Raw genomic sequence first — 21,019 nt, 5'->3', positions numbered from 1 at the left:
ATGGTATCTATGCTCGGATGGTGGGGCTGGCCTCTCAGTTCAGTGCTGCCCTCTCGTGTTCAATCGGAAGAATAACAGGCTAGATTGCTGGGAACAAAACCATCAATTTGCGGGACATGTCGCTCAGGGTCTTGGGACTATATATGTGTGTTTTTGTGTGACTACGTTTTTTTTTGCTCGCTATTTTGAATGTGTTGTGTATGTTTTATATTTTGGTCCCAGAGGAACACTGTCTTGTTCAGCTGTATCCATGTATGGTTGAATGATAATTAAACTTGATTTGATTTGATTTGGGCCAGGCAGTACAGAGCAAGGAAGAGACAACGTGACAGGCCACATCTCAACACATCATGAAAACCAACCCCTCCTCCATGGACTCTGCCAACACATCTTACTGCCTTATTTAATCAGCCAACATAATCAAAGGCCTCTCCCACTCCTGACATTCTCTATCTCCTCCTTCCCATCAGGCAGAAGATACAAATGTCTGGTGCACATGCCACCAGGCCCAAGGACAGCTTCTATCCAGCTGTTATAATTTAGTGACCCTCTTATATGACAAGAAGGACTCAACCATGCAGTCAGCTTTGTTGTGGCCTTAAATTGTATTAACTGCCTGCACTGCACTTTCTCTGTAACTGCAACTCTTCATTCTGCGTTTGGCTATTGTTTCCCCTTCACTTCTTGCTGCTTGTTCCTGCCTGACTTGGGGAGTGTGTCTTTAAGAGCTCTTGGCCTTCAGTGTGGGGCAACAACAGGGGATTCTGGGAACTAATTCAATGCCACTTCTGATTGGAACAGCAGATGAGGAGATTTGTATTGCAAAATTAGCAAGAGGGGGAGTTGGGGTTAAAATTGGCCTTATTGAAAGGAGGAGCAGACTTGTTGTACCAAGTTTAAATTTAAAAGCAAATTTATCATCAAAGTACATCTATGTCACCAAATACTGCCCTGAGATTTGTCCTCTTGCAGGCATTTATTGTAGATCAAAGAGACAGAACAGAATCAATGAAAAACTACACACAAAAACTGATGTGCATCCATTGTGCAAAAAAAGACAAACTGCGCAAATACAAAAAAAAAATTATATTAATAATAATAAGAGAAACCAGAAACAGTCCAACACACGACAGGATCCTGCAGCAGTTTAACTCAACCTGATTTCTTACATAGGCACAATCAAGAGGTAAACATTGTTCACCAAAACCTTGCTTTAAAATACAAACTCTCAAAAGACACCATACCTTACTATACAAGCCTGATCCAATTTTAGAGCCAGCGTCCCACAAATTATATTACAACCGATCCATTATTACAGATAGGACAATCCATAGTAACCAGCCGGATATAATATTACAAGATAAGCAAGCAGGAACAACTTATTTAATAGATATAACCATTCCAAACTCACATAACATACAGAAATCAATACGTGAAAAACACCTGAAACATGCCGAATTAAAAGAGGAAATTGAAAGACTTTGGAACATGAACAGGGCATGCATTGGAAAAGTATCTCGTGCTTTCCCAGTGTACAAGACGAATAAACTCTTCTTGGGCTTCCATCTGGGTACAGTATCGATTATAACTGACCTTCCGATGACAAACTCTTCCACCTTCTTTGATTCTTTATTGACTCCTCATTCCTTTCCATAGATGCTGCCTGACCTGCCGAGCTCCTCCAGCATTTTATGTGTGTTACTCTGCATTTCCAGCCACTGCAAAATCTCTTGGGTTTATAAATTTAATCTGCTTTACTTCCTAAAAATATCACGATTAATTTCTCTCTGTTGTTTTGTCTGCTTTACCTGGGACGTTGCTGTGAATTTTGAAATTGACCCTCGAATTCAGGTTGAAGTTCGGGAATGGTCAAACTATCACCTGCTGGTTAACAGATATAATATGGAGCAGGACATTGGGGGTGAACCATCAAAATTAGGCACTGTCACCTGGGGCCACAGAGAGAGCTGCACTTCTGAGGATTAGTGAGGAATACACTCGAACCGGAATTGTTGCAACTTTTTCAGTAATGGGTGGGAAGGAGGGAAGAAAGGGGCTTGTTTTGCTGTTGTTGTTTTGTTGGTTGTTGATAGATAGATAGATAGATAGATAGATAGATAGATAGATAGATAGATAGATAGATAGATAGATAGATAGATACTTTATTCATCCCCATGGGGAAATTCAACTTTTTTCCAATGTCCCATACACTTGTTGTAGCAAAACTAATTACATACAATACTTAACTCAGTAAAAAATATGATATGCATCTAAATCACTATCTCAAAAAGCATTAATAATAGCTTTTAAAAAGTTCTTAAGTCCTGGCGGTAGAATTGTAAAGCCTAATGGCATTGGGGAGTATTGACCTCTTCATCCTGTCTGAGGAGCATTGCATCGATAGTAACCTGTCGCTGAAACTGCTTCTCTGTCTCTGGATGGTGCTATGTAGAGGATGTTCAGAGTTTTCCATAATTGACCGTAGCCTACTCAGCGCCCTTCGCTCAGCTACCGATGTTAAACTCTCCAGTACTTTGCCCACGACAGAGCCCGCCTTCCTTACCAGCTTATTAAGACGTGAGGCGTCCCTCTTCTTAATGCTTCCTCCCCAACACGCCACCACAAAGAAGAGGGCGCTCTCCACAACTGACCTATAGAACATCTTCAGCATCTCACTACAGACATTGAATGACGCCAACCTTCTTAGGAAGTACAGTCGACTCTGTGCCTTCCTGCACAAGGCATCTGTGTTGGCAGTCCAGTCTAGCTTCTCGTCTAACTGTACTCCCAGATACTTGTAGGTCTTAACCTGCTCCACACATTCTCCATTAATGATCACTGGCTCCATATGAGGCCTAGATCGCGTTGTGTGTTGCCTGGCCAAGCATTGTGGATGCACTACATTTACGCCAGAACGTGTGGCGACATTTGCAGGCTTCTCCCCAGCACACCTGTGGTGAACTACATATACCTGTCTGGACACACCCCCCTGCTGACTGCTCCTGTGGCTCCTCCCACAGACCCCTGTATAAAGGTGATTGGAGGCACTGCTCCTCCCTCAGTCTCCAGGATGTTGTGTGATGGTCTCTTGCTGCTGACAGTGCTTTCTTCCAGCTAATAAAAGCCCATCTCGCCTCACGTCTCCGAGAGTTATTGATGGTGCATCAACACTCTTGGCTGCTAATGCAAGTGGCACATTTCTGCGAGTTTCAACGAGTACGTGATAAATGAATCTGAATCTGATTGTTGACTTTGCGAAGGGAAAGGAGGACGAATATGCGCCGGGGAAATCGGTGGTGGAGAGAACCAGCTGCATTAAATTCCAAGGTGATAACACATTGGATGACCTGTCCTAGGCCTGGCACAGTGATTTGCCTTGTCACCAAAAACTCTCAACCTAACCTGTAATACCCTAACTGGTTGCTTCATGGTCTGGTATGGCAATTAAATGTACAGGAGCGTAAGAAGCTGAAGAGAGAAGTGGATTCAGCCCAATACATCATGAGCATTTGCCTCTCTACCATCAGGAGGCATTGCCTCAAGAACTAATTAGCACAATGCTAATTACTACCTCGGTATAGCCACACTATAATCATTTTGCACCCCCACCTTTTTATTCTGGCAGTTTCCCCCTTCCTTCTTAGTCCTGAAGAATGCTCTCAGCCTGAAACGTCGACTATTTGTTCATTTCCTTAGATGCTACCTGATTGGCTGAGTTTCTCCAGCATTTTGTGTGTTGCTATGGAAACTGCTCTTTTTTTGCTCTCATTATGTTCTTCCTTATAAAAATTGCATATAATTTATGTTCAATTTATGTTTTCATCTCTTGTGAATACTGCTTATATGATACAATGCACCTCCGATACTGCAAGAAATATTTTTTTCTTGTACATACGACAATAAACTGAAATCTGACTTTGACTTTGGCCCTTGGCATAACTGTACATTCCACAGTACATTTCTATAATGGTACTCTGTGATGAACAGTTACACAGTGGGCCAAAAACTACTAAAGAAATTTTCAAGTGGTCAGCTGACAATTTCAAGCTGAACCAGCAAGGAATTTGAGAGTTTATTCATAAGATGCAGATATTACAGGCAATGCCAGCATTTATTGTACATCCTTTATAGCCTTGAACTTGAAAGTTGACTACATTCAATGGTCTGGAGTTAAGGCTGGCAAATTATAAACACAAGCGATTCTCCAAACACTGGAACTCTAGAGCAACACACACAAAATATTGGAGGAACTCAGCATGTCAGGCTGCATCTGTGGAGAGGAATAAACAGTTGACGTCTTGGTCCAAAATGTTGACTATTTATTTTTCTCCATAGATGCCACCTGCTGAGTTTGTCCACCATTTTACGTGTATGGCTGGCAGATTTCCTCCTTTGAAACACATTACTGAACAAGATGCACACACAAAATACCGGTGGAATGCAGCAGGCCAGGCAGCATCTATAAGGAGAAGCACTGTTGACATTTCGGGCCGAGACCCTTCGTCAGGACTGTCTACACTGAACAAGATGTTTCTCTAAGTAACAGTCTGATAGTGTGGTAGGTTTTCACAAAAAAGAAAGATGTGAGATGTTTTATGTTTAAGAGAAACCATAACATCTCATTTATTGTACTTTAACACTGAACATAAAGCATGGTAAAAGTACTTTACACAATTATGTCATCACGTCAGACCAACCTCTTAAAGTGAATCCCAATTCAATGTTGGTTGATGTGAATTATGTACATTTCTACCAGTTATATTACCTACAGTGTAATGGTTTATTGGTTTAATAATGTCACACCTACCAAGATACAGTGATAAATTTTATTTGTTGTCTATCCATGAAGACTATTTCATTCAGAGTGGCCAAAAGAAAAGAACATAGTGTTACCATTACAGAGAAAATGCAGTGCTGATGAACTAATGCAGTGCAGGGGTGCAAACAGTTACTGTCACTGCAATGAACTTTTGCTAGAATATTCCACATCTATATACTTGCTGAATTTAAATTCATCAGCTGTCCTACCTAAGGATTCATCCTTGTTCCCCTGACTAGCAGTCCTGAGTTCTGGTTGCTACCCTAGTGATTTACGTTCAGTGGCCACTAATGCCCCTAATAAAGTGGCCACTGAGTGTATGTTTGGGATCTTCTGCTGCTGTAGCCCATCCGCTTCAAGGATCGGACTGTTGTGCATTCAGAGTGCTCTCCTGCACACCACAGTTGTAACATGTGGTTATTAGGGTTACTGCTGCCTTCTTGTCAGCTTGAACCAGTCTGGCCGTTCTGCTCTCACCTCTCTCATTAACAAGGCATTTGCACCCACAGAAATGCCACTCCCTGGATGGTTTTCACACCACTCTCTGTAACCTCTAGGGACTGTTGTGTGTGAAAATCCCAGGAGATCAGCAGTTTCTGAGATACTCAAACCATCCCGTCTGGCACCAACTATCATTCCACGGTCAAAGTCACTTAGATCACATTTCTTCCCCATTCTGATGTTTGGTCTGAACAACAACCGAGCCTCTTGTCCACGTCTGCATGCTTTTATGCATTGAGCTGCTGCCACTTGATTGGTTGATTAGATATTTACATTAACGAGCAGGTGTACAGGTGTACCTAAAAAAATGGCCACTGAGAGTAACATCAATGCTAAACCAGGTACATGTATGCAGATAAATGTGGCTCTATCATCCTCAAATCACTAAGCAGACCCACACAGTACCCTACCTTTGTGAGCTTCTAGGATACTGCAGGTGTGTGATGTTAACATTTGATCAATGTTCTCTCAAAAAGTCCAAATCTGATCCAAGTCTGAGTACTGATAATGGCTTCCAAATGGGTCTCAGTCCAATTTTTGTTGTAAATATAACAACTGTAAACATAGAAATGTATATATTATGTGCCAACCTGACCCCACAATTCTGCTTCGCCATTCAATAAAGTCAAGGAAGATTGTAACCTCCATGCTCCCACAGTAAACTTTCACCCCTTGCCCATCAAGAATCAGTCCACCTTTGAAAATGTTCAAAGATTCTGCCTCTACTGAAGGAAAAGAACTCTTGGGCCCCTTATCCCAGAAAAGATATGCTGGCATTGGAGAGAATCCAGAAGAAGTTCAAGAGGATGTTCCAGGGAATGAAAGGGTTAATGTATGAGGAGCATTTGGTGGCCCTGGGCCTGTGCTCACTGGAACTTAGAAGAATGAGGGGGGATCTCATTGAAACCTTTCGAATATTGAAAGCTCTAGATAGAGTGGACATGGAGAGGATGTTTCCTATAGTCTGAATGTCTAGCACCAGGGAGCACAGCCTCAGAATAAAAGGACATCCTTTTAAAACAAAGATGAGGAGGGATTTCTTTAGCCAGAGGGTGGTGAATTTGTGGAATTCATTTCCACAGATGCCACATTCGATGGACCAAATGGCATAATTCTACTCCTGTTCTATGGTCTTATGGATCCTCAACCCTCTTAGAGACCAAAAATTCATCCCATCTCTGCAAAAGGACATGGCCCTTTATTTTTGAACACTGAACCATAGATTTTGATTCTTCCATAAATGGAGACAATATATCTAGGATCTTATATGTTTCAGTTAAGTCCCCTTTCACCTTACTAATTACAGCAGCCTGTGCAATATTTCCTCGTAAGAGAGCCCACTAATTCCAAGTACCCGCCTAGTAACCCATCTCTGAACAGATTCCAGGCTATTTACATTTTTCCTTAAATATGGAAACCAAGATGTACTCCACATGTGGTCCAATAAGTGCCCCCAAATAACTGAAGCATCTTCCCCTGCATTTGTATTCAATCTGGCATATCCCCCTCTGACCTTCAGCATAGAAAGCGTCCGCTCTGATGCATCACGAGCTGGTACGGCAACTGTTCTGCCTGAGACTGCGAGAAACCGCAGGGAGTTGTAGCCGCAGCTTGGCATATCGCAGAAGCCAGCCTCCCCTCCATGGGCTCCGTCTACACTTCTCACTTAAGCAGCCAGCATAATCAAAGACCCCTCCCACTGCAGTCATTCCCCCTTTTCCTCCCTCCGAGCAGGCAGAGGATTCAAAAGCCTGAAGACTCATATCACCAGACTTCTACCTTGCTTTTATAAGACTGTTGAATGAAAGTCTTGTACAATATGAACTCTTGATTCACAATCGACCTTGTTACGGACTTGAGCACAATACCCTCTGGAAACCAGAAGAATGAGGGGTGACCTCATTGAAAACTCTCAAATATTGAAAGACCTCGACAGAGTGGGTATGGAGAAGATGTTTACGATGGTGAGGGAGTCCTAGACCAGAGGGACGGAGCCTCGGAATGGAGGGCAGTCCTTTTAGAACAGAGATGAGGAGGAATTTCTTTAGCCAGGGAGCGATGAATCTGTGGAATTCTTTGCCACAGCCAGCCAAAGCATTGGGTTTATTTAAGGCAGAGGTTTATAGATTCTTGGTTAGTCAGGACATGAAGGGATACGGGGACAATGCGGGCGATAGGGGTGACAGGGAAACTGGATCAGCCATGAGGAAACAGTGGACCAGACTTGATGGGCCAAATGGCCTAATTCTGCTCCTATATCTTATGGTCTTATTGTCTTCCTGCTTCCTCTGTAGCTGCAACACTATATTTTGCATTCTATTATTTCTTTCCCTTGTACTACCTCAATGCACTGATGTGATCAAACAATCTGTATGGATGGCACACTAAACTGAGATTTTAACTGCACCATACTGTATGTGACAATAATAAATCCATTTACTAATTCCCCATGGCAATAAGAAAAATTGACACTTTAGTCTTTGGACATACAGGTCCTCACAGTTTTGTGCCACATTTATATATAGCTAGGGTGTCTAAGACTTTTACACAATCCCGTATTTGTCAACTTGGAGCGGAAAGCAAGTTTGAAAATCTGGCGAGAGCAAAGGATGTTGAGAATGGCAAGGTTGGAATGCCGTGGGCGCAGTGTGGAGCAGGTGGGAGAGAAGGAATAGTCAAGGGCGGGTGGTAGAGACGCATCCAGCTCTGGGACACCAAGGTCATTTAATTCAAATTGGTTTATTGATCATTACAGCGCGTCTCTCTGTTCCTGGCCCTTCCCTTTTCCCAGCCGTGATTCCCCTCTCCCTGCACCCTTCCCACTCTCAGTTCACAATAGAGACCCATATCAGAATCAGGTTTATCATCACTCACTAATCTCATGGAATTTGCTTTTTTTCTGGTAGCGGTATAGTGCAATACATAAAATTACTACAGTATTATGTAAAAGGCATAGGCATTCTAGCTAAATATATATCAAAGTTCTGAGTACATATATGACACCACATACAGCCCTGAGATTCTTTTTCCCACAGGCATACTCTGCAAATCGATAGAATAGTAACTATTCCTGTTACTATTGATGGTGAGGACGTGGATGTGGTGAGGACCTGGGGGTGCACCTGGATGACAGACTTGAGTGGAGCACCAATACCAAGGTCCTTTGGAGCATGCAGGCCTCTCCTTCACGTGTTCTACCAGTCTTCTATGCGATGGTGTGCCGGGGCAATGACATCAACTCGGGCGATGCCAATAGGTTCAAAAAACTGATTAGAAAGGCTGGCTCTGTTATGGGTGTCAAACTGGACACACTGGAGGCCGCGGTAGAACAAAAGACCCTATGGAAAATCTTGGCAATTCTGGACAATGTTTCCCACCCTCTTTATGCCACCTTGGCTGAATGGAGGAACGCTTTTAGTAATAGACTAAGACAACTCCGCTGCTCCAAGGAGTGCTATATGAGGTCATTCTTACCCTCGGCCATTAGACTCTGTAATGAGTAACCTATAGCTGGGGAAGTGATGATCCCCTCCTATAGACTATTTGTGGTTACTTATTTTTTATTCTTTCTACTCCTCTTCTAATATTTCTATCTGTGCACTTGTAATGCTACTGTGACACTGTAATTTCCTTTGGGATCAATAAAGTATCTATCTATCTATCTATAAACAGGATCAATGAAACAGCAAGAAGAGCATTCAAGACAACAAGCTGTGCAAATGCAAATAGCCAATGAGAGCATAGAAACATAGAAAACCTATGGTACAATACAGGCCCTTCGGCCCACAAAGCTGTGCCAAACATGTCCTTACCTTAGAAACTACCTAGTGTTACCCATAGCCCTCTATTTTTCTAAGCTCCATACACCTGTCCAGCAGTCTCTTAAAAAACCCTATCGTATCCGCCTCCACCACCGGTGCCGGCAGCCCATTCCACGCACTCACCACTCTCTTAAAACTTACCCCTGACATCTCCTCTGTACCTACTTCCAAGCACCTTAAACCTGTGTCCTCTCATAATAGCCAGTTCAGCCCTGGGAAAAAGCTTCTGACTATCCACATGATCAATGCCTCTCATCATCTTGTACACCTCTATCAGGTCACCTCTCATCCTCCGTCGCTCCAAGGAGAAAAGGCCGAGTTCACTCAACCTATTCTCATAAGGCATGCTCCCCAATCCAGGCAACATCCTTGTAAATCTCCTCTGCACCCTTTCTATGGCTTCCACATCCTTCCTGTAGTGAGGCGACCAGAACCGAGCACAGTATTCCAAGTGGGGTCTGACCAGGGTCCTATATAGCTGCAACATTACCTCTCGGCTCCTAAACTCAATCACACAGTTGATGAAGGCTAGTGTACTGTATGCCTTCTTAACCACAGAGTCAACCTGCGCAGCAGCTTTAAGTGTCTTATGGACTCAGACCCCAAGATCCCTCTGATCCTTCACACTGCCAAGAGTCTTACCATTAATACCATATTCTGCCATCATATTTGACCTACCAAGATGAGCCACCTCACACTTATCTGGGTTGAACTCCATCTGCCACTTCTCAGCCCAGTTTTGCATCCTATCAATGTCCTGCTATAACCTCTGACAGCCCTCCACACTATCCACAACACCCCCAACCTTTGTGTCATCAGCAAATTTACTAACCCTGAAATAACAAGATAAAGAGTCCTTAAAGTGAGATCATTGGTTGTGGAAATATCTCAACAGATGAGTGTTGTTATCCCCTTTTGTTCAAGAGCCTGATGGTTGAGGGTAGTAACTGTTCTTGAACCTGGTGGTGTGAGTCCTAATGCTCCTGTACATTCTACCTGATGGCAGCAGTGAGAAGAGCTCACAGTCTGGGTGGTGAGGATCTTTGATGATGAATGGTTCTTTCCTACGCCAGTGTTTCATGTAGATGTGCTCAATGGTTGAAAAAGCTATGAATAAATAAATAAACAAACAAACACGTATATACACACGGGCATATACCGTATGTGACTAAGACTTTTGCACAGTACTGTAATCTCAAACCTTTTGGAGTTCATGTCACCAAACACCTTTTCCTTCTTAATACTGCCCTGATTCAGATGATCAAGTTCAAGATCAAATTAAACCAAACTGTTGTGTATTTAATATTTCACTAATATTTGAGTAATATTGTAAATTTATTATTTGATTAAGCATTCTTGTTCATTTAAATAATTCACGATGGGTTGTATGCAAGAATATGCGGATTGCTTATGTCACTATGGCACCACGTGATACTTGTGCACCTAAGATTCACAGCTCTCAGCTTTCTTATTTTCCTTTGAATTGGTTTAATGTTTTGGAATTACAAAATCCCAGAAGCATCATTCTTCTGGGGTCAAGGTTTGAAACACGTGTATATACAGTATACAGGCTAACCCTTATAGGCATCAATGGATCTGGGGTTGAGAGGGTGAACAGCTTTAAGTTCCTCGGCATAAATATCACCAAGGATCTCACGTGGTCTGTACATGCTAGCTGTGTGGTGAAAAAGGCACAACAGCTCCTCTTTCACTTCAGACAGTTGAAGAAGTTTCGGATGGCTCCCCAAATTCTAAGAACTTTCTATAGGGGCACGATTGAGAGCATCCTGACTGGCTGAATCACTGCCAGGTATGGGAACTGTACTTCCCTCAATCGCAGGACTCTGCAGAGAGTGGTGTGGACAGCCCAGTGCATCTGTAGATGGGAACTTCCCACTATTCAGGACATTTACAAAGACAGGTGTGTAAAAAGGGCCTGAAGGATCATTGGAGACCCGAGTCACCCCAACCAGCTGCTACCATCCAGGAAATGGTACGGCAGCATAAAAGCCAGGACCAACAGGCTCCAGGACAGCTTCTTCCACCAGGCCATCAGACTGATTAATTCATGCTGACGCAACTGTATTTCTATGTTATATTGCCTGTCCTGCTGTACATAATATTTATTATAAACCACTACAATTGTGCATTGCACATTTGAACGGAGACGTATTGTAAAGGTTTTTGCTCCTCATGTGTTTGAACGGTGTGAGTAATAAAGTCAATTCAATTCAATATATAGTCACACACAACACATGAACTGCAGTTACAATCCAGCACGCAAAGTCACAGAATAACATCAGCACGGGTCCCTGGGTGGCATGGCCTGGAGGCTGACAGGTGCCGTGACGTGCAAGGTGCATGCTTATGTAAGACAGTATGATGTTACGGTCACTATTATAATAAAATATGCAGTTGTTTAAATATGTGAAACAGCAGCAATAAAAGATGAGAAGTGGCCAGTGCAGAATGAGAGTGTGTATGTGAGTTAGGGAGAGTGGAGTGTTGGGGTGGTGTATCAGGGAGGTAGAGGAGCATTCAGACAGGTGTACGTGTGTGCTGGGTAGCAACAAGATGTTTGTAGGTCTAACATCCTGGAGGAAGGGGCTGTTTCCCAGAGTGGAGCCACATTACTGTGCAAAAGTCTTAAGTGTATATATATATATATATATACTGTAACTAGGGTGCCTGAGACTTTTGCACAGTACTGTAGTAATTTTACCCAGTAGTAAATTTCTCCCAGGTCAGCACCTGGGAGAAAGATGCTTTGGACGGAAGAAGTTGGTACTGCGTTGTCAAGAAGTCAATTCCAGCTATCGAGGAGAAAAGGCAGAAGAAATATGAAGCAGGTCATGAACGCAGACATTCGGTGCTAGACCAGTCAAGTTACAAATGCCACCGATGTGGGAGACAATGCCGATCCAACGCTGGTCTTGTGGCCCATAAACATGCCTGTAGAGACTAAATTCTCAGCGGAGTCAACATCAAAATCGACGGACAGCCGAAGAGGAAGAAGTAATTTTTTTATATTGCACTGTACTGCTGACGCACAAGAAACAAATTTCATGTCGTACGTGAGTGATGATAAACCTGATTCTGATACGTTGTGGACTGAGAGTGGGAAGGGGGAAAGGGAGAGGGGAATCATGGTTGGAAAAGGGGAAGGAAGAGGGGAGGGAGTGGAAGCACACAGAGAGACATTCTGCAATGATCAATAAGCCAATTGTTTCACCTTGTCTAGCGTGTCGGGGCTGCCTGCACCTGCATCAGCCCCGTCCCTGGCTCTCCTTCTCTGCCACCTGTCCCACATCCCTCCTGCGGCACTCCACCCTTGCTATTCCCAACATCCTTTGCTCCTGCCAGATTTACAAACTCGCTCTCCGCTCTACGTTGGTAGAGACTGTACCGTTGAAAGGTCTTATATAACAAATATGAGAAAATCTGCAAATGCTGGAAATCCAAAGCAACGCACACCAAACGCAGGACGAGCTCAGCAGGCCAGGCAGCATCTGTGGACAAGAGATTCCACCCCCACTCTTCCCCAGCCCTTTACCTCTTTCACCAATCAACTTTGCAGCTCTTTACCTCACCCCTCCACCTCTCCCGGTGTCACCTATCAGCTGCCACCTTGTACTTCTTCCTCCCTTTCCCCCACGTTCTTACTCTCACTTCCTCCCTTCCTTTCCAGTCCTGAAGAAGGGTCTCGCCCCGAAACGTCGACGGTTTACTCTTTTCCATCGATGCTGCCTGGCCTGCCGAGTTCCTCCAGCAGTTTGTGTGTCTAGCTATATATGTGTGTGCCTAAGAGTTCTGCACAGGACAGCGCGTGGCTGTCGCCGGAGCTCGGACAGACTTTATTCAGAGAGTTTCGAACTCAGGGAGAAAAGTGCTGAGATAGCAGTGGGAATTCCCCAAGAGCTAGCAGGGCACAGGCAGGACCCTTGGGTGCTTCCAGCTCCGAGCGTAACGCTGCAGGTACCTGTGAGTGATGAGCAGCAGGCACGCTTGTTGGTGTTTATCATCAATATCTCTCCATGGTTGTAAACATCGGTGCATTTATCATCCTGCATTCACGGCGCTAATGTCCCATTAAATTGATGGGGAAAAGGGGTAGAAGCTGGGGAACGAGCAGGAACAGTGTGCAAAGTCTCACTGCCATTTTACCTCAGACAAAATACACCACCCTGAGCATTTCTGTTCCAGCCCTGCCCCTCGTCTCTCTCTCTCTCACTCTCTTTCCCTCATGTGCCCCACTGCCCTCTGATACGTGAGACTGGACAGTGCCCCTCCCGCACTCAATAACCTTTCCTCCCCCTCCTCACTCAACCCCTGTTCAAAGTTATCAGATAAGGAATCCAAGCGCTGAATTGTTTTAACATTTGGGCAAACATGATGGTGCAGCACACGCAGACTGCTGGAGAAACTCAGCAAGTCAGGCAGCATCTATGGAAAAGAGTAAGCAGTCGACGTTTCGGGCTGAGACCCCTCTTCCGCCAGCAACTTATGTGTGTTGCTTTTGGATTTCCAGCATCTGCAGATCTTCTCATGTTTGTGAAAGTGTGGTGGTTTAGCTTAACACTTTTTCAGTGACCAATGCCCACAGTCCAACTCCGCCACTGTCTCTAAGGGACATATACGTTCTCCCCATGACCACATGGGTTGCCTCTGGGTGCGCGGGTGGTTTTTATTAATTTCTTCAGAGATTCACCCTCTTTCCAGCCTAACGAGCTCGTGTCACCCAATTGCATCCCTGTGACCAATACTAGCCCGTACGCTTCTGGAATGCAAGGGAAAACTGGAACGACCGGAGGATATCCATACAGTCACGGGGAGACCGTACAAACACTTTACAGACAGCGTTGGAATGGCTTCCTCCCGCATGCCAAAGATGCAGGGGTTAGTCGGCCATTTGGTGACATGGATGGAGTTGGGCGGAGTGGGCTCGTTGGTCCAGAAGGGGCTGTGACTCTGCCACATCACTAAATAGAAACATTTTTAGAAATGAGAGCCCGCAAACATACAAAGTACCGAGGGTGCCTTATGCATAGGAAATGTGTGCAGTCATGAGGAGGGCACATTGGCCTTCATTATAAAGAGTTTTAAGTTTAGATACGGACAAATTCTGTTACACTTGTACAAGCCGAGGGCTCACCTGGTGCTCCATTTTTGTCACCTTACCTAAGCAAATGTTTGTATTAGCACAGGAGAATGCCCGAGAGAGATTCACCAGGAGAATTTCTGGGATGAGACTGCTGGCCCATCAAGGGCAGGTGGGACTAGCTCGCTGGGCCACACAGTCAGCATGGACAAGTTGGGCCAAGGTGCCTACATCCATGATGTGAGACTTTATGACTTGTAATTCTAAGACTGGACAGTTTCAGTTTGTTTTTGTAGAAGTCTAGAAGAAGGAGGAGCAAATTTATTGAAACCTCGAGAACCTAATAAAGTGGTCACTGTGTGTACGTTCATGGTCTTCTGCAGCTTAGTCCCATCCACTTCAAGGTTCGAAGTGCTGGGCATTCAGAGATGCTCTTCTTCACACCACTGTTGTAACGTGTGGATATTTGAGTTTCTGTCACTTTTCTGTCAGCTTGCACCAGTCTGGCCATTCTCCCCTGATCTCTCTCATTAACAAGGCATTTTCACCTCCAGAACTAAAGCTCATTTTTTTTGCACCATTTTCTGTAAACTCAAGAGAGTGTGTGAAAACCCCAGGAGAGCAGCAGCTTCTGAGATACTCAAACCACCCCATCTGGCACCAACAATCATTCCACAATCAAAGTCACTTAGATGGCATTTCTTTCCCATTCTGATGTTAGATCTAAACAACATCTGAGCATCTTGACCATGTCTGCTTGTTTTTATGCATTGAATTGCTGCTACATGATTGGCTGATTAGATATTTGCATTATGAATAAGGTCTACAGGTGTACCCAATAAAGTGGGCACTGGGGGTATGCTGTGAAATGTATTATTTTGTGGCAGTAGAACATAAAAAATTACTATGATACAACCAATAATTAATAAATAAATAAACAAACAAACAAACAAACAAACAGATAGATAGATAGATAGATAGATAAATAGATAAACAATTGGCATTCATAGCAAAAAGATTTGAGTACAGGAGCAGGGAGGTTCTACTGCAGTTGTACAAGGCCTTGGTGAAACCACACCTAGAGTATTGTGTGCAGTTTTGGTCCCCTAATCTGAGGAAAGACATTCTTGCCATAGAGGGAGTACAAAGAAGATTCACCAGATTGATTCCTGGGATGGCAGGACTTTCATATGAAGAAAGACTGGATAGACTAGGCTTATACTCACTGGAATTTAGAAGATTGAGGGGGGATCTTATTGAAACGTATAAAATTCTAAAGGGATTGGACAGGCTAGATGCAGGAAGATTGTTTCTGATGTTGGGGAAGTCCAGAACGAGGGGTCACAGTTTAAGGATAATGGGGAAGCCTTTTAGGACCGAGATGAGGAAAAACTTCTTTACACAGAGGGTGGTGAATCTGTGGAATTCTCTGCCACAGGAAACAGTTGAGGCCGGTTCATTGGCTATATTTAAGAGGAAGTTAGATATGACCCTTGTGGCTAAAGGGATCAGGGGGTATGGAGAGAAAGCAGGTACAGGGTTCTGAGTTGGATGATCAGCTATGATCATACTGAATGGTGGTGCAGGCTTGAAGGGCTGAATGGCCTACTCCTGCACCTATTTTCTATAGATAGATAAATAAATAAATAGTGTGAGAGAGGAATAGTGAGATAGAGTTCATGGGTGTACGGACTGTTCAGAAATCTGATGGCGGAGGGGAAGACGTTGTTTCTAAAACATTGTGGGCCTTCAGGGTCCTGTATCTCCTCCCTGATGCTGGTAATGAGAAGGGGGCATGTCCCAAATGGTGCGTGTCCTTAACGATGAATGCCGCCTTCTTGAGGAACTGCCTGTTGAAGATGCTTTCGATGGTGGACAAATATCCCTGAAATGGAGCCGGCACACTGCCTTGTGGCTGATGAAGGGTCTTGGCCCAAAATGTCAATTGTACGCATCCCTCCATAGATACTGGCTGACCTGCTGAGTTCCTTCAGAATTGTGCATGCATTGCTTAAGACTTCCAGCAGCTGCAGAATCGATTGTCTAGATGAGGGGCCTTGACTTCTTTCTGCAGATACAGCCTGACCCACTGAGTTCCTCCACTTTCGTGATGTTTTGCTCCGGATTTCCAGCATCTGCAGTTTCTTGTGCATCTATCACATCTGACTGGATTAAGACTGACCAAAGTATACCACCTTTGCACTCAATGTGGAGTGACGTAGTAGCACTGTAGTTAGCACAACGTTTACAGGCAACTCAGGTTCAATTCCCGCCGCTGCCTGTAAAGGAGTTCATACATTCTCCTCATGACCACATGGATTTCCTCCGGGTGCTCTGGTTTCCTCCCACAGTCCAAAGACGTACCGGTTGGTGGGTTAATAGGTCATTGTAAATTGTCCTGTGTTTAGGCTGGGATTAAATCGGGAGAATGCTGGGCCACACAGCTCGAAGGTCCGAAAGGGCCTATTCCGTGCTGTATCAAACAAACCAACAAATGAATAAATAAATAAATAAAATAGAAGCACTAATTCAGCAGATTACAAACCAGCAGCACAAAGTTGAGAAAATCTGCAGATGCTGAAAATCCAAGCAACGCACACACACGCACACACACAAAATACTCAGCAGGCCAGGTAGCATGTATGGAAAAGTGTAAAGAGTTGCTGTTTTAGGCCAAGACGCTTTATCAGGACTGGAAAAGAAGATGACAAGTCCGAGCAAAAATGTGGGGGGAGGGGAGGAAGAAGTACCAGGTGGTAGGTGATAGGTGAAACCAGGAGGTGGGGGAGGGGTGAAGTAAAGAGCTGGGAAGTTGATTGGTGAAGGGGGTAAAGGGCCGGAGAAGGGGGAATCTGATAGGACGGTGTAGAAGACTATGGAAGAAATGGAAGGGGAGGACTCCCCCTCTGCTCTGCTACATCTGCACTCAGAATAAGGCTCTTCCAGCACCCTGTCTCCACTGCTTCTGCTCTCAGGTTGAGGCTTTTCATTCCAGAATTGATGAGATGTCCTTCTTCTTCAAAGAAGGGGGCTGTCCTTCCTCCACCATCAACACTGCCCTCACCCGCATCTCTTCCGTTTCGCGCATGTCTACCCTCACCCCATCCTCCCACCACCTCACCAGGGATAGGGTTCCTCTTGTCCTCACCTACCACCCCTGTAGCCTCCACGCTCAGCACATAATTCTCCGTAACTTCTGCCATCTCCAACGGGGTCCAACCACCAAGCACACTTTTCCCTACCCCCCCCCCCCGCCCCACTTTCTGCTTTCCGCAGGGATCGCTCCCTATGCAACTCCTTTGTCCATTCATCCTACCCCACTGATCTCCCACCTGGCACTTATCCTTGCAAGTGGAACAAGTATTAGACCTGCCCCTGCACCTCCTCCTTCACTACCATTTAGGGCCCCAAACAGCCCTTGCAGGCGAGGCAAGCCTTCACATGTGAGTCTGTTGTGGTCATCTACTGTATCTGGTACTCCAGGTGTGGCCTCCTATATATCGGTGAGACCTGAAGCAGATTGGAGACTGCTTTGCCAAACACCTACGTTCCGCTAGAGAAAGCGGGATCTCCCAGTGGCCACCCACTTTAATTCTACTTCCCACTCCCATTCTGACAAGTTAGTCCATCTTCTCCTCTCTGGCTGTGATGAGGCAACACTCAGGTTGGAGGAGCAACACCTTATATTCTGTCTGGTTAGCCTCCAACTTAATAACATGAACATCGATTTCTTGAACTTCTGGTAATTGCCCCCCACTTCACCATTTCTATTCCCGTTTCCCTCTCTCACCTTATCTCCTTACCTGCCCACCACCTCCCTCTGGTGCTTCTCCCCCTTTCCCTTTCTTCCATGGTCTTATATCCTCTCCAATCAGATTCCCCCTTCTCCAGCCCTTTATCTCTTTCACCAATCGACTTCCCAGCGCTTCACTACCCCCATCCCCCTCTCCCTGTTTCACCTATCACCTACCACCTAGTACTTCTTCCTTCCCTAAGCCCCACCTTCTTGCTCGAACTTCTCATCTCGGCCTGAAATGTCAACTGTTCACTCTTCTCCATAGATGCGTCCTGGCCTGCTGAGCTCCTCCAGCATTTTGTGTGTGTTGCTTTGGATTTGAAATCAGTAAACAGAATCAGGTTGTCCTTCCAAATTATAACACAAGTGGTCTTTAATCGCAAATGTCACTCCACTCTTTAAGAAGAGAGGGAGACAAAAGACAAGAAAGTTTAAGCCACTTAGCCTGACTTCAGTGGTTGGGAAGATGTTGGAATTTGTGAGAATCATTGCCACAGACAATTGTGGAGGGCAAGTTGTTGGGTATATTTAAAACAGAGGTTGAAACATTCTCAATTAGTAAGGACGTCAAAAGTTAGGGGATAAGGCAGGGGAACAAGGTTGAGAGAGTTAATAGATCAATCATAATGGAATGGTGGAGCAAGACTCGATGGGCCAAATGGTCTAATACTCCCACTATGCTTTATGGTCTTATTAGAAGTCTTTCTGGTAATATAGAGAGTTGCTTTGGCTGCATTGTAGTTTTCCTCATTGATAAATTTGAATGGGCAAACTTCATGCACACTTGCCCTGTCCCTGGAGTCCTGATAAACATGGTGTAGCTGCCTTTCAGATTGTTAAAAGGATCTATTAAATTTGGTAAATCTGACTTGCTTTCTTGGGCCCGATCCAGATGCAGACACAGGGGATCAGTTCACCTGAGATATATTTGCAGAGTTGAGAAGTTTCCTTGGCAGAAAAATATTTGATTGAATGAACAGCAAAAGAACTTCAGTTTCAGGTTTGGGGAATGTTTGAACTCGGAGCATTTTTTTTAGGATTATGATGTGAACAAATGTCTTGCATATGCCAGTGATTTCCAGACCCTTCCCTTCCCATTACTGCCATAAGGGAGGAGTTGCAGGAGCCTGAAGACCCAGTATCTGGAGAAACGGACAGTCTATATTTCGGGTCGAGACCCTTCACCTGGACTGAAAACAAAAGAGATTCTGCAAATGCTGGAAAGCCTAAAAAAACATTCAAAATTCTGAAGGAATATAAAAGCAAGGATGTAATGTTGAGACTTTATAAAGCATTGGTGAGGCCTCACTTGGAGTATCGGGAGCAGATTTGTGCCCCTTATCTTAGAAAGGATGTGCTGAGACAGGAGAGGTTCACGAAAACAATTCCAAGATTGAATGGCTTGTCATATGAAGACCATTTGATGGCTCCAGGCCGGGAATTCAGAAGAATGAGGGGTGACCTCATTGAAACCTATCGAATGGTGAAAGGCCTTGATAAAGTGCATGTGGAGAGGATGTTTCCTATGGTGGGGGGGTCTAAGACCAGAGGACACAGCCTCAAAATAGAGGGGCGTCCTTCTAGAATGGAGATGAGGAGGAATTTCTTTAGCCAGAGAGTGGTGAGACTGCAGACATCTTTGCCACAGGTAGCTGGGGAGGACAAGTCTTTATGTATATTTATGGTAGAGGTTGTTAGATTCCTGATTGGTCAGGGCATGAAGCAATACTGGGAGAAGGCAGGAGATTGGGGCTGAGTGGAAAATTGGACCAACCATGATTCAACCATGGATTCAAGGGGCCAAATGGCCTAATTCTACACCTGTAAGGTCTAATGATCTTATAGGAATTCAGAAGGTCAGGCAGCATCTATGGAGGGAAGTGAACAGTTGACGTTTCGGGCTGACACCCCTCAGCTGGGTTGTTGACAGTCCTGACGAAGGTTCTAGGCCTGAAACATTGACTCTTTAGACGCTGGAGGAAAATAGACTTAGGAACAGCTTTATCCCCTATGCCATCAGATTTCTGAATGGTCCATGAACCCCGGAACACCAACTCACTATTCTGGTTTTGCACTATTTAGTTATTTTTTAAATGTATATATAGCAACTTCACTGTACAGCACTGCTGCTAAACAAGAAACATCATGTAAGTCAGTGATAATAAATTTTGTTTCTGATTCTGAAGCTCAGCCCTTTACAAAGTGCTTTAGAATCAATGAAAAACCATTGATGTTAATTAGGAATTTTAAAAAGTTCATTTACAGGATTTGAATCAGGATTTTATGTCCAATATTTGGAGATATGCGGCACGGACACAGCCATTCGGCCCATCAAGCCCACACTAACCTGTTAAATGCCCAACTACCCTAGCTGCAGATGGACCCCATTTTATTCTCCCCCACCTTCCGGTCAACTCCCTCCAATTTCTCGGGGCAACCTACTGTGGTCAGTTAACCCAGCAACCTCCACATCTTCGGGAAGTCGGAGTAAAGTGGAGCATCTGGAAGAAGCCCACGCAGTGCCAGGGAGAAGGTGCTAAACTCCACGCACCGGAGGTCGGGATTGATCTTGAGCCACCGGAGACGCGAGTCATCACCTCTACTAGCTGGGTCTCCAGTCGCTGTTGAGACAGTAGCGGCAAGTGTCTTCACAAACTATTGCAGTCTCTTCGATGATGGTTAACCCGTCGCTCAGCAGTTGACCTGTGCACAGCAAGATCCCACAACCCTCCCCACCACTGGAGCATGTCCACAAACTGCACTACCATAAGAGTCTGCTCCGTCATTTCATCATGAGCTGATCCAATCTCCCCTTTAGTCCCATTCCCCCGCCTTCTCACCATAACCTTTGATGCCCTGACTGCTCAGATACCTATCAATCTCTGCCTTAAATACAGCCAATGACTTGGCCTCCACTGCCACCCGTGGAAACAAATTCCATAGATTCACCACCCTCCGGCTAAAAATTTTTTTTCGCATCTCTG

The sequence above is a fragment of the Hemitrygon akajei genome, chromosome 1 (genome assembly GCF_048418815.1).
Source record: "Hemitrygon akajei chromosome 1, sHemAka1.3, whole genome shotgun sequence".
Taxonomy (NCBI): Eukaryota; Metazoa; Chordata; class Chondrichthyes; order Myliobatiformes; family Dasyatidae; genus Hemitrygon; species Hemitrygon akajei.
This window is presented reverse-complemented; position numbering follows the sequence as displayed.